Source organism: Peromyscus maniculatus, chromosome 5 (assembly GCF_049852395.1).
Source record: "Peromyscus maniculatus bairdii isolate BWxNUB_F1_BW_parent chromosome 5, HU_Pman_BW_mat_3.1, whole genome shotgun sequence".
Lineage (NCBI taxonomy): Eukaryota > Metazoa > Chordata > Mammalia > Rodentia > Cricetidae > Peromyscus > Peromyscus maniculatus.
Window position 1 is genome coordinate 37,392,025 of NC_134856.1, and position 13,276 is coordinate 37,405,300.

General features: G+C 43.3%; 1 pseudogene; it reads left to right on the top strand.

Annotated features, from left to right (window-relative positions):
- Window positions 1–5,619: 5,619 nt before the first annotated feature.
- Window positions 5,620–6,918, top strand: LOC102910858 (pre-mRNA-splicing factor 38A-like; annotated as a pseudogene).
- The last annotated feature ends 6,358 nt before the right edge of the window (window positions 6,919–13,276 follow it).

The following is a 13,276-nucleotide window of genomic DNA, read 5'->3' on the forward strand; positions in this document are numbered from 1 at the left end:
CAATTGAAGTGTTTGGATGTTTCTGTCACTCAAAACAGTTCCTTCCCACCCCTTTACACTGGCTAGTGTCCTGAACCATGTTCCCCAACAACCACCTAGCTGCTTTCTGGTTCTGGGGTAAGACAAGGACCACAATTTAGAAATTTCAAATCTCTGTGTATGCTATCACACAAATGGAATTATTTGCCTGTGCCACAAGTGTGCTTGATATGTCACGTCGCCTGTGTCTCCAAGACTCTTCCACTGTGACCTAAGGTAGTTTGGAAAGAATCAGATGCCCGTTCTCATCTCCATCTTCCCTGAAACTGTCTGCACAGTGAGTGCCCTCTCACCCTGTCCTGACCTGCTGGCTCCCTGTTCACCTTGTGAACTCCAGCAGTGTGAGGATAAGAAGGCATGGGAAAGTGCCTTGTTCCTGGGAACTGCTGCGGTTCTCAAGGGACACAATTCATACCCCTCTGCCTCACATAGGTTAATGTTCCCTTTGGACGCAAATTGTGCCAAATGGTCCCCATTGTCTGTAAAATCATGTGAGGAGATGGGATGGCTCCCCTGGCTGTCACTTTTCAGCATGGGGAAATGGGAACAGTTTCATTCTGGTCACACAGTGTACACTAAAGATTGTCAGGGTGCACACACTCATTGAGGATGTTGAAAATCTTCTGTTCTCCTACTGGAAGAATGAGCCAGTGCCTCCCTGCTTAGTTCTTGTACAGTTGCTGTTCAGCATGTCTGGATGTTGCAGCTCAAAACCTACTGTGGGATTAGAACTCAAGCTCCTTCCACACCAGCCTGTGCTCCCTCCATTCTTACCCATCTCCACATGAACCCAATAACAAGTATCCAGGCAGAAGAGCATGCTTTATGTATGTATGTATGTATGTATGTATGTATGTATGTATGTATGTATTTCTCTAATTTGAGAAAGGTTGCACTCACAATATTATACTGATTGTCCTAAAGTTCACTTCACAACGGGAATGGCCTGAAAAATCACACAGTCCTTCTACCTAGGCCTGAGATTAAAAGGGTGTGCAACTACTCCCTGACCCACGAAAACAGGTCCCCAGTCCTTTCACTGGTGTTTTAAACCAATAACCCATCATCAGTGATGATTCCTGCAGTGTTCTTTTCAAACACCAGGGGGCAGGAGAGACATGAGGATTTTTAGCCTGGCTCTCTGGCTTGGTAGACAGATGAGACCCTCTTTCTATAAGTAAAGATGAGATGTGACTCTTACATCCAGGGGAGCCTGAAGGCATTACTGAGCTCCTGCTATAAGCACACTTCTGTGGAGGTATGCATTTCTGAGGATGAACAGGACAGTACACCATGCAGTTTTTACCCTCTGAGTAGCCCTTACCATTGGGAAATTTGTTGTTGTCAGTTAAATATTCTTTTATCCTCTTAACTTGGTAAATTTGCATGAGGGTAAGAGATAAGCAACAAGCCACTTCAAGGGTGAGAATAATTATTTCATTGGAAAATTCGGCTTTTGATCCTTTATGTCTCTGGTCTCTGTTCCCTACAACCACTTTCTGATGGAACAGTTTGGAAACTCCACAGAATTTAAAAACATCAGAGCCCTGGTCCTCCTATCACAGAAAAGGAATCATTTGTATCTCATCCTACTATTAGGTAGGAGCTATTCAAGCCTGTTGTCTCCTGTTTGACAGTGTCATTCCTGATATGCAGGCAACACATTTTACCCACTACCCAGTTCAGGACCACCTGAGTGATCTAATTTAACTACTCTCTCTCTCAAGTCCTTGTGAACATCTCAAACACAGGTTTTTGAGAGCAGTATTTTCTTTTCAATGGGTAAAGACATCAGCGAAGAACTGTTGCTGGAGAGCTTCTCTCCAGGTTCCCCAAGCCCCGCAGTCCCACAATCAACTTATAAAATAATCACTCAGATGCTTATATCACTTATAAACTGTATGGCCGTGGCAGGCTTCTTGCTAACTGTTCTTTTATCTTAAATTAGTCCATTTTTATAAATCTATACCTTGCCACGTGGCTGGTAGCTTACTGGCGTCTTCACATGCTGCTTCTCCTGGCGGTGGCTGCAGTGTCTCCTCAGCCTTCCGCTTCCCAGAATTCTCCTCTCTCCTTGTCCCACCTACTTCCTGCCTGGCAACCTATTTCTTGCCTGGTCACTGGCCATCAGTGTTTTATTTATATAGAGCAATATCCACAGCACTTCCCCTTTTTTTTCTTTTTTTAAAAAGTAAGGTTTTAACTTTTACATGGTAAAATTACATATAACAAAACAATTATCGAGCAAGAATTACAGTTACAATATTAAAGAAGATGTCCTATCTATCTTATATTTGTGAGCTTAAGGTTTTATATCTAACTAATCTTTTATCATAACTGAGGAAATTACAACTATATAGTTTTCAACCACATCAAAGACCTGAGAAGGAACATAATGGTACCTGAAAAATGGTAGATGGATGCAAGCAACTTCCGGGAATCTTGCAAAAGTAGACCAAAACAACTGGCAGCCTGGACAGTCACCTAATGTTTTTCAGCATTGTTGGTGCATTTAAATTGGCTACAGGCCTAGAGTATCTGACAGACCATTTTTAGAAGCAGGAATTCTGAGAGACCATCTTACCCTGTCTTGGCAGAGTACAGTGGTCGCTTTCCTTGTGTCCCGCTTGTCCAGAAAGGACAACAATGCATTTGTACTGTCAGCCATCAAGCCAAGGGCAGTTCTTTGCCCAGTAAGCCATTTTGTGCCAAAAAGACAAACTTCCAAATGGAAATGTCTTAGAAGCCCAACATTCTCTCGGGATCAATTGGTGCATCCAGGAGCCATTGTGTCTCACATCAACAGAATTTTAAGTTATTTAAATACCATATTCTCTAGGTCTATGAAGTGTTTGAAGATTACCTGTCTATCTGAAATATATCTATGTATACCTAGAAGACTTAACTAACATGGCTACAAATATGATTACCATAGATGACTAATTATTAAACTATTTTTAATTATCCATTACAATTTTAAATGAGTTACATAAACAATACCTCAAACAAGAATAGAAATATATATATATACAGTATAACAAAATTAACTTCAAGTTTGTATCAATAAACTAAAATTTATACCAATGTAAAACATTTTAAACATAAACTAAAATCTATATCAATGTAAAACATTTTAAACAAGTTGTTCTTTAAAAGTAGGTTCATTAATCTACCCTTTTATCTTATCATCTCTATATCCTCCTATATATCTATATCATATCCCCCCCTTTTTTTAGAAAGAGATCACATTTATAATCAACCTGTTTTAAATAAAAATATTGGTTTTTCCTTGTCCCATACCAGAGAGCTCTTCTGATTTGGGACACAAGAATCTCTTAACCATTTTTTTTAAAGCAATATGTCTGGGTTTAGAGGGGGAGTGAGCCAATTCCACCTCTAAAGCCAGCTTGGTATATTTGGGAATTTGGATGTAGCATCTCTTACTACTTCCTGCTGGAGGGGGGGGGCGCTGTATCTTATGGGGACGCAAAGAAAATTTTAGGCCTATGGGGTAGTCCGTGAGGCTGTATTGTGTGAACCAGTTGCCTTGAAACCGCTCTGGATGTTGGATCATCTGGGCCAAGGTGTCATCTGAGACCTTTCAGGGGGTCTTGGCTGGTGAAACCTGATGTATCTTAATCTGGAACAAATCCACAGCCTCCGGCTTTCTGTAGAAACAAAAGCAGAATCTCTTTTCCAAAGCAACATATCCTTAAATCAAAATTTTGAAGTGAAGGTACCTTTAAAATATACATTTTGGCACAATTCAACAGCTTTTGTAATCAAATGTTTTTCTTCAGTTACGAATATCAAAGAGAACATAATCCAGATTCCCTGTGTGGTAGCCATCTTTACGTGGCTTATTTTTTATATTACCTCGAGCCTATTGCTTTAAGCTGCACCATTCTAAGACTAAAAGAGCTCTGTGGCTGCTGGCTCCGCCCATTCAGCTTCCCAAAATGGCGGTGGTACATTTTCCGCCAGCTGGAGGAGCCATCAATTCTCAGAAATAGTAGGTCTAAGCTTTTATGAAACTACTACAGCGTGTAGTCCAGAAACCTCTCTTTTTTTGGCCATCAGTGTTTTATTAATATAGAGCAATATCCACAGCAAAGAACGGCTGACTCTTATAACATATGCTTGTTTCACTTTTATTGCAAATGCCAAACTGTCTTCCATGACTGTCCTTTTGCATCTCCTCCAGACAAATGTGAGGGTGCCAGTGTCTTCCTATCTTTTCGACCACTTGGCATTTTGCCTCCTAAGGCTGATTGTATTGAATGGGTGTGAAGGAGCGTCTCATTGCATATGTTTCAATGAAAATTGGGCCTCTGTTCCCCGCTTCCACTTGCTCCTGTTCACTCCATACTTCCTTCCATAGAAAGGCACCTCGGCATCTTTATTTCACATATCTGCTATGGCCTTGGAAATTACCAGCAGAGGGTCTCTGAATGAAGGTGCAGTGAATGACAAAGAACATGGGTTCCACCCCTCTCCCAGCTGCCTTAGTTATTGTTCTAGTGCTGTGAAGAGACACCATGACCAAGACATCTTGTAGTAGAAATCATTTAATTGGGAGCTTCCTTACAGTTTTCAAAGGATGAGTCCATGGGTCACGATCCTGGTGAGCAGCATGGCAGCAGGCAGGCATGGTGCTGTGGGCTCTTGCTGCAGCGGAGAGATTGCGCCCTGATCCACCACACCAGCAGGAGCCAGAGAGTTAGACTGGGCCTGGCGTGGGTTTTTGAAACCTTAAGCCCCATCCACAGGGAAATACCTTCTCCAATAAGACCATGCCTCCTAAAGAGTCCACCACCTGGGAACCAAACACTCAAATATATGAGTCTATAGGGGTCATTCAAATTCTAACCAGCACACCAGCTGAGCTGTGAAAAAGTCTTCTATCCAGAAGCGGCAACAGGAAGCCCAGGATACATGGAGAAACGACTGAGGGTAGGGAGAACAGCTGCCCTTAATGGCTGGGACAAGAGACTGGACAGGAATGCATTGGAGCCGCTACAGTGCAACAGTAGGAAGTTTGAATTATTAGAGGAGGCTGGGAAAGGCATGGCTGTGTCATGCTAGGAAGCACACAAAAGAACTAAGGAGGGCGTGCCCGCCACTGAACAGGCTCTGCTCTGGGTGTAAGTGTGTGGAACGAAAGCCATGAGTCTGTGGAGAAAGACCGCGACCAGCGGGCCGGGAGCCTCACTCACCACACGTGTGCAAACATTGCCAGGGCTGGCCGATTCCCCGTGCTTCCCACGCTTCCAGCCCAGGCCCACATCACAGGGGAGAACTTTTCTTCCCTTCACCAGCCATGACCCCGCCCACAGCTTGGTTCTGATTGGCGTTCTCCACACCCTCGCCACGCCCACCGCTGGCTCCTGAAGTGCTTCCGCCATCTCTGAGACTAGTCTTGCTTAGTCCCGGGAAAGGGTGCGGCGCCGCCATTCCTGTTCCAAGCTGGTGGCCTGCAGGTCTTAGAAGGGTTTCCTCTGCCTCTGCACGTCTGTTTTTTAAAACCCCGAGGTGACCTATTGAAGAAGCCCACGGAAACAGAATCGAAAGCGTTCTAAGATGGCGAACCGTACGGTCAAGGATGCTCACAGCATCCATGGCACCAACCCTCAGTATCTGGTGGAGAAAATCATTCGCACGCGCATCTATGAATCAAGGTACTGGAAAGAAGAGTGCTTTGGCCTTACGGCTGAACTTGTAGTCGACAAAGCCATGGAGTTAAGGTTTGTGGGTGGTGTCTACGGTGGAAACATAAAGCCAACTCCTTTTCTGTGTTTAACCTTGAAGATGCTTCAGATTCAGCCTCAGAAGGATATCATTGTTGAGTTCATAAAAAATGAAGATTTCAAGTTCATAAAAAATGAAGATTTCAAGTTCATAAAAAATGAAGATTTCAAGGATATCATTGTTCATAAAAATGAACATTGTTCATAAAAAATGAAGATTTCAAGTACGTCCGGATGTTGGGGGCACTTTACATGAGGCTCACAGGAACTGCAATTGATTGCTACAAGTACCTGGAGCCTTTGTACAACGACTATCGAAAAATCAAGAGCCAGAACCAGAATGGGGAGTTTGAACTGATGCACGTAGATGAGTTCATTGATGAACTTCTGCACAGTGAGAGAGTCTGTGATATCATTTTGCCCCGGCTACAGAAACGCTATGTGCTGGAGGAAGCTGAACAACTGGAGCCCCGAGTTAGTGCTCTGGAGGAGGACATGGATGATGTGGAATCCAGCGAGGAGGAGGAGGAGGAAGAAGAAGAGGAGAAGCTGGAAAGAGTCCCATCACCTGACCATCGCCGAAGAAGCTACTGAGACCTGGACAAGCCACGACGTTCTCCTGCACTGCGCTCCAGGAGGAGTCGGAGTCCGTCTCCCAGGAGGCGAAGTAGATCCCCCAAAAGAAGAAGCCCTTCTCCGAGCCGAGAAAGGCATAGGAGCAAGAGTCCACAACGCCATCGAAGCAGGTCCCGAGACAGACGACATAGATCCCGCTCTAAATCTCCAGGGCACCACTGTAGTCACTCAGGAGTCACTCCAAATCTCCTGAAAGGTCTAATAAGAAAAGCCACAAGAAGAGCCGGAGAGGAAATGAGTAATGGATTCCTTTTGACTTTGGTCCTCCTGTGGATGGCCTCCTGTGGATAGGAGAAGAATATGTTTAGTGAAAGCATCAAGATCTCCTCTTCAGGCCGATATGCATATTTTGGATTTTTAAAAAATAAAGTCCTGGCCTTGCGTATTTTGGGTTTTTAAAAAATAAAGACGTGGGTGGGCAGTGGTGGCGCACGCCTTTAATCCCAGCACTCGGGAGGCAGAGGCAGGTGGATCCCTGTGAGTTTCGAGGCCAACCTGGGCTACCAAGTGAGTTCCAGGAGAGGCGCAAAACTACACAAGAGAAAACCTGTCTCGAAAAAACAAAATAAAAAAATAAAGTCGTTTGGTTGGTTTCTGTCTTGTTTTTATTTTAATATTACAGAGGTGCTAAGGTTTGTATCTCTTTCAATTATAATCAACATCTTTGAAGTATGTTTTTGACCAAATCAAGGTCAGGTTTTGACCTAACCAGCTATGGTTATTCATCCTTAAAAAGGGTCAAGAGGATCTGGGAGTTGGGGAGATTCATGAGAATGAAGAGATGTAGCCTCGTGGTGATCCTTTTTATATTTGTAACTAAATCGGTCATAGTTGTCATTTTTCTTTAGTTTCTGCTTTCTCTATGAAAACCTGGGAGTTCTGTGGTTGATACTGCTGTGACCCAGCTAGGAAAGCACAGTAATTCCTAACTTTTCATTCACTAAACACAGCAGTAGTACATTAAACATGCAAAGTTACCAGTTATCAGTTTTGTAAGAACAAAATACATTCAAATGTAAAGGTTTCCCTGGATTTCATTTTAATTCAGTTTCATGAAACAATTCAACATGATTGCACATAACATCCTTTATACAAGCCAGGTAAGGTGGTTCACACCTGTAAGTAATCTCAACACAGGCTGAAGCAGAATACGGTTTGTAGTTTTGACCTAAGTTGCTAGGTAACATTAGAGACTGCTTTTAGATGGGATGGGAGTGAGAGGGCTGTGCTAATGAAGGGACACATCCAGTTTAGCAAGCTGAAGACATCCCAGGGTATTTCTATGGGGATGGAAATAGGGACTAGTGGGGCTCAGCCTAGTGATCTGGGCCAGGGCTAAGAATTGTCAAAGATGGTTAGAGGCCCAAGGGAGTGTGAATCGATGTAAGGTCAAACAGAAGCACCACAGGCAATGCTCACCTTTGGGACTAGTAAGACAGGTCACCTAGTAAATACTGGAATGAGCCATTCACAAAGGTAGAAGGATCAGTAAGTCAAGAACACTAAAGGGTCTGAAGATATCAAAGCAAAGTAAAAGTTTTACTATGTCCGAAGGCTCTGACACTAGAGACTATTACAAACTTAGCTAAAACAGTTCCTTTTGCCTGCACTTACCTTTTCTCCTTTGAGGGGGTAGAAATGATTGTCTTCTTGGATCTCTAATCCTAAGAAGAATTGTAAAGACCAGCTGCCTTACAGGAACCATCTTCTCAGGAAGCAATATCTGGTCCTAGAATAAACATTTCTATTGTTTGCTGTTGTTTTAGCAATATTAAAAGCAGTTTTTACCAAAAAAAGAAAAGAATAGAAAAGACCAAAGGAGGAAGTTCTACAGTGCTAGGCCATGGTCCAGAGAATATTGGGGTCTTGAAAATGTCATAATGAAACCCATTATTATGTATCATTAGTATATACTAAGAGAAAACTTTGAGAAAAAAAAGAATTCCAAAACAATAATATCTTTGCAGATTATCTACACCAAGACAACATTACTTTTGTAGCGAGATGTGTTTAAAAAGGAGTATTAAATGATCTTCTATTGTGCTTCAGGCATTGGCATATTCAGCTTTATTCCTACAAGGCTCTAGGAACCTCACTAGGAAGACAGTGAACCTTTTTACATTCCTGGTGGACTTCTATCCAGTGCACATCAGCAACCACACATGATCCCATTCACCAATAGAGAATGGGTTCTGTGCATGTAACACCAGATGCCTCCCAAACCAGATGCATGGCAACTGTAAAGGGAAGACTCCTTGCTTGAGTGTGTCTTGTCCTCTCCTTGGGTGCCTCCCTTTAACACTGTGCTAAAACATCTGTTCTTTCAAATGCCAAATCTGAAAGTGGACTGCTGGAAAGAGGAGACTCTTGGATCTATTGAGCTATGTGAAAACCACACATAGATCTCTTGGCATTCAGCACTTCTGAGTCATTACTCAGGTTGGGGTTGACTTTGGGATTTCCATGCTGATGTAAGCAACATCTGTTACTCTCACAACACACCCCAATAAACTCATTGGTCACCCAAGAAATGAAAAAGATTGCCAGCTCTGCTTCAAAAAAAAAAAAACGAAAAAAAAATCAAAAAGGGGATAAATATGTGCACAAATCTTTGGTTTTCACGTATTGGACACAATCTAACCCCTTCTTGGGCAAGGCTTATCCACTCTCAGACTGAGAGGACACCATTACACTAAATGTCATCTCAGAGACAGCTGCTCTTTGTGAATGAAATGTCATGATTGTGTTATGCCCCAAGTAGGGCCATATCTTCAAGTTTTATCTAAAGCTGTATCAGTGCCAGACATCAATGCTGGATTCAGTGAGCTTCATAGTCTGAGAATCCATGTGGCAAGGTGTGTCATGTAAGCAGTAATTCACTGAGGATAGAGGGTTGAGCTTTTGACCTTGGAAAGATGTAGGCAAAATCCTCTGATGAATGCATATGGCGCTACTCTGGCCTTTTTCACATCAGTTGTCACAAAAGGTGCTTACCCACATGGATCAGATGGGGGAAGAACTCTCAGAAACACCATGCTGATATGAAACTTAGGTCTGTCAAATTCTCCAGTGTCCAAACATGATGCTCTGTGAGGTGAGGTGCCAGGGAGATGGGAGCTTGTGGACATGACAAACCCAGAAGAGCCAGAAGGGCTTAGCTGGACACTTCCCTGCACCTTTGGTCATGGAAAGAATCAGGGCTGTCTGTAACATTAATCTTAAAAGTTCTTATTAATAAAATCAAACCCGAGGCCAGTTATTGGGGTCAGTGCTGGTAGATCAGAGAGACAGAACAAGTCACAGCTATCTCACCTCACCTCACCGGATCCTCAGCTGGTCTTGTCTCCTCAAACTGGAAGCCTCTGTGTCCTCATCCCAATGGCTCTCAGCTGAACTGTGCTTCTCCAAAGCCAGAATTAAAAATATCAGAGCCCTGGTTCTCCTATCACAGAAATGGAATCATTTGTATCTCATCCCACTATTAGATAGGAGCTATTCAAGCCTGTTGTCTCTTGTTTTACAGTGTCATTCCTGATAAGCAGGTAACACATATTACCCACTACCCAGTTCAGGACCACCTGAGTGATCTAATTTAACTACTCTCTTGTGGGAGCCCGTTCTTGGGTTCCTCGTGGCTTTACCCAGCAGGTCCAAATAGAGGGTGATCAGGACCACAGGCCTGAGTGCAGGTGTCTGAGATGGTCTGCACTTGGCTGTGCTGGGGGAGGAGGTCTTTTGCTCCACCCCTTGGCGTCTCTATAAAAACCCTGGGCCACAGACAGTTGGGGCCCTTTGGAATAGGTTCCAGGCCCTCTTGAGGCTATCCTTTATTTTCTATCTGTTTATCTCCACAAGATTCTCTGCTATAAATCCTTCTATCTAATATTTCCTGCTGCTCGCACTCAAGAAAACTCTGGGAAGCTGTGGGGGTGGTGGGTAAACGCCCCACAGATTGGTGCCCGAACAGGGACTAAAGAAAAAAGAAAAAAGGGACTGAAGAAAAAGGGGGAACAAAAAAGGGGGGACTAAAGACAAATGAACAGGGACTTAAGACAAAGTAATAAGGACTAAAGATAAAGGAAAATAATAGTTTTATTACAGAGTTTTTGGTGAAAGTGCTGAGTCAGCCCTGCCAGTGGAAAGGCATGCCGGTATTATGAAAAAATAAGTATTTTTTATATATATTTTTGGGGAAGGCAGGGGTTTTTATCCTCGAGAGAAAAGTAAAGCAGACTGGAAGGATGTCTGATGCTGCAGCGAAATTCTCTTCTGTCAAAATTTTCTATATGCTATCCCTTTCTCAAATTCTATCTGTGAAAAATAAGTAAGGTATAGGGTAGTAATATAGTGTAGGAAAAACTTAGAAGTGTAAGATTGTGTAGGAAAAAATAAGTAAGGCAACTAGACAGAAAAACTCTTCAATTTTCTAACTTTACGGGCTATGAAAGCAAACTGGGGAAAAAAATCTTTCTTTGGGCTTTATGGGAAGTAAAAAAAGCTCTTCTTTGAGCTTATGGGGAAGAAAAAGTTCCTATGGAAGCTTTTGACCTGGGGACAGCTGAAATGCTAAGTCCAAGCAGCAGGAGAAAGTTTTCTCCCTGAAGCAAAAATGGGGGTGTAAGAAGTCAAAGTTTAAAGTTGGGAAGTTTTGGGGAAAGTTGGTCTTTCTCCTGGGGGGGGGTGAATCTTTCTCTTAAGCTATAAAGCTTTTCTTGGAAAATTTGGGGGGAAAAAATCTTTCTAAAAAGCCTTAATCTTTCTCAAAAGCTCTCTTAAACTTAAAAACTAAATTTGTCCTAAGAGGACAAAAATTAGAATCACCTGAAGATATTAGTATGTAGACCACCTGTGATTAGCTCTAAGGGAAAACAACAAACCTCTTAAGACAGAAAAACCTCTAAGTTCTCTTTCAAGCTTTAAAAATCATCCCTGCAATGCAGGAGGCAAGGACAAGTTTCTAAAAACCCCTTCTAAGCTCTGTCTCTTCAAGCTAGTAAAAGACAGTGGGTCAGAGTACCCTGAGGGAAACGCTTGGGGAGAGTGTGGGTGAAGAGCTACAGAGAGCCCAAAAGGGCAGCAAACTTTACCTGAGAAAAGCAAAAAAGCCAAGCTTTTCAGTTACAGAGGAGCTGAGGCAGCAAAGGTTTTGAGTGAGCATTTCAGAATGAAAAGGTGCTCCTAATAGTCCTATGTAAAGATTCCCTGAAACTGTTAGCATTGTATCCTTGCTTCTGACCAAAAACCCAGAGGCCACTGGCCAGCGTCTCTGAGTTGGAGTACATTCCGGGGGTACTAGGGTTCCTGCCTTTGTAAACTTCCTGGAGCACAGAGCTGAGGCAGGAAGGTGCAGGACCCAGGGGAAAATTGCTACTGAACAAATGAAGCTAAAGCCGGTGGGAACAGCACAGTTGCACGCTTTCCTACAAGTCCCGGGTTGATAGGTCCACAGCTGCAAAAAGAAATCTGAGAAAAAGCTTTCCTGTCAGAGAAAGGACCTTTCTGGGAAAACAGTAAAACTGAACTGTGTCTGAAGCAGTTGCGCTGCCGAGTCAGAACGCTGTCTGGGGAAAGAGCCCAGCCAGGGCAGAACAGAACTATCCAGGAGTAAAGCTTTCTTTTCTGTCAGAGAAAGCACCTCTTTGAGAAAAGCTTTGTCTCAACTGACTCCCGATGAGATGAGGGAGTGTAGCCCTGAGGGGTGATTGCCTCTGACATAAGCTCTGTCCTTGAGCACCCAGACAAGCAAATGCAACCCATTGGGGGACTGGGCCAGGTGAAGGCCTGATGAGGCAAAACACCCGTCCTAATGGGAGTTTAGAAATGGCAAAAACCTCCCTTGTTAGATTATTAGTCTGTTCGCAAACCATGGAGACCCCGAAAACAGAAACGGACTAAAGCCCCTACCTTCAGTAGCAGGGAAAGCCGCCACTGTAGTGTCGGAAACTGTTTCTGGGGTAGAGGGGATAAACTGAGACCAAACTGGATACTGTCTGGGAGAAAGACTCTGAAGAAACAGAGGGGACAGATTCCTCCCCAGAAAATGCATGACCTGACAAAGCTGCTAGAGTTTGAGGCAGATTCGGGGGGTGGGGGGGAGTCCCTACCTCCAAAGGCAGCTAGCAGAGGTACAGAGCCACAGACAGATACCTGAAGCTCTGCATCTGGGGGAGGGGGACGAACAAGCAAAATGAGAATAAGATCAGTGGGAGAAAATCTCTGAAGGAGCTATGGAAAAGCTCTGTTGCAAATGATTTTGTTTTTCACTGGCTGGCTAAGGCAAGCACAAGCCCCAAGCAAAGTTGTTATCCGAAATGCCAGCCTCAATGCCAGCTAACAAGGCAGGTGTGGTTCTGATTCGGGGGCCAGTGTCTGATGAAGTTGAAACACCTGTTAAAGCCAGCTGAGAATAGAAACCTCCCAATGTGCCATAGCTGAAAATGTAAAATGCTTGTTCAAATCTCCCATTGCAAAAGCAAAAATCATTGCTCAAACCTCCCGGGCAAGAATTTGTAAGCAAGTCTAGTAAGACAACCAGTTGACTCTCAAACCCGATAAGAAATATGGGAAATGATATAAGGGACTGATATAAGGGACTGATATAAGGGACTGATATAAGGGACTGATATAAGGGACTGATATAAGGGACTGATATAAGGGACTGATATAAGGGACTGATATAAGGGACTGATATAAGGGACTGATATAAGGGACTGATATAAGGGACTGATATAAGGGACTGATATTATGGACTGATATTATGGACTGATATGGGACTGATATGGGACTGATATTATGGACTGATATGGGACTGATATTATGGACTGATATAAAGGAAATGCATTCTGGGAAAGATA